The following is a 1223-nucleotide window of genomic DNA, read 5'->3' as shown; positions in this document are numbered from 1 at the left end:
CTTTATCTCTAAACTTTAGATACTGAATCTGTGCTATGAGGAAATGGTACCGTAGTGTTGTTGAAAGGGCTTAAGCCTAGTGACTGACTCAGAAACACAGTAAAAACGGTATCTATAATTATAATGGAGAGATTTTGAGAAAGTAATACTTGACACACTGAACCTTACAGTGTGACTACTACTTTCCTAGTTGCCCTCTTTTTTTCTGATCATAATCAAGCATCTTTATTGTGAGGAGTTAAGCAAGAGAAAATGTTTCACATCAGCTGTTATGGAATGTAAGTGAGAGTCAAGAACAGCCAGAGTTTATCTCATGGAACTCTCATAAGAACCTGGTGATGGAGATATAATTATTGTGGTTTTATAGCAGAGGAACTAGAATCTGAAACATGAAGTGGGCTAGCTAGCTCATTGCCTGGTATGTGGCAGATTGTCAATAAACGCTTGCTGAATCAGTTAATTAAAATCAGTGATAGATTCTGGGTATAAAACCAGATTTCATAAATTCAGTCAAGCACTGTTTCTGCTTTATGGTTCATCTTCCTGGAAGGGATTTGGGTAAGTTGAAAAGATTAGTGGTATCCTGTGCTATTTATTCAACAGTTAATGTTTGATTTTGAAAGAAGAATGCATTGGTTTCATTAGGATTTATCTGTCTGTTTTGCTTCGGTAGCCTATAATCATCTATACATCCCTATCCTTAATGACCATTTTTATTGAGCTATAAATTGATGTATATAACATTATCTTAGTTTTAGGTTTACACCATCATTCAATATGTGTATATGAGGCATGACAGTTAAGTTTGCGAACTCATCCTAGAAAACATGCTACATACCTCATTGCTGAATATCACTATGGTCACCTTTGAAGTACTCCCCTTGGGAAGCTATGCACTGATTCCAGCGCCTTGTCCACCCTTCAAAGCAATTTTGGAACGTTTTCTGGAATGGCCAGCAGAGCTGTCATCGTATTACCCTTGATGTCCTGAATGTCATCAAAAATGTCTTCCTTTGAATATTTCCTTTATCCTCGGGTAAAGAAAGAAGTCATTGGGGCCAGATCAGGTGAATTGGGAGAGTGTTCCAATACAGTTATTTGTTTACTGGCTAAAAACTCCCTCACAGACAACACCATGTGAGATGGTCTGGTGCATTGTCGTGATGCAAGAGCCATGAATTGGTGAAAAGTTCAGGTTGTCTAACGTTTTCACGCAGCCTTTT

This window comes from Hipposideros armiger, unplaced genomic scaffold, assembly GCF_001890085.2.
Source record: "Hipposideros armiger isolate ML-2016 unplaced genomic scaffold, ASM189008v1 scaffold_844, whole genome shotgun sequence".
Classification (NCBI taxonomy): Eukaryota; Metazoa; Chordata; class Mammalia; order Chiroptera; family Hipposideridae; genus Hipposideros; species Hipposideros armiger.
Note: the sequence above shows the minus strand (reverse complement) of the source record.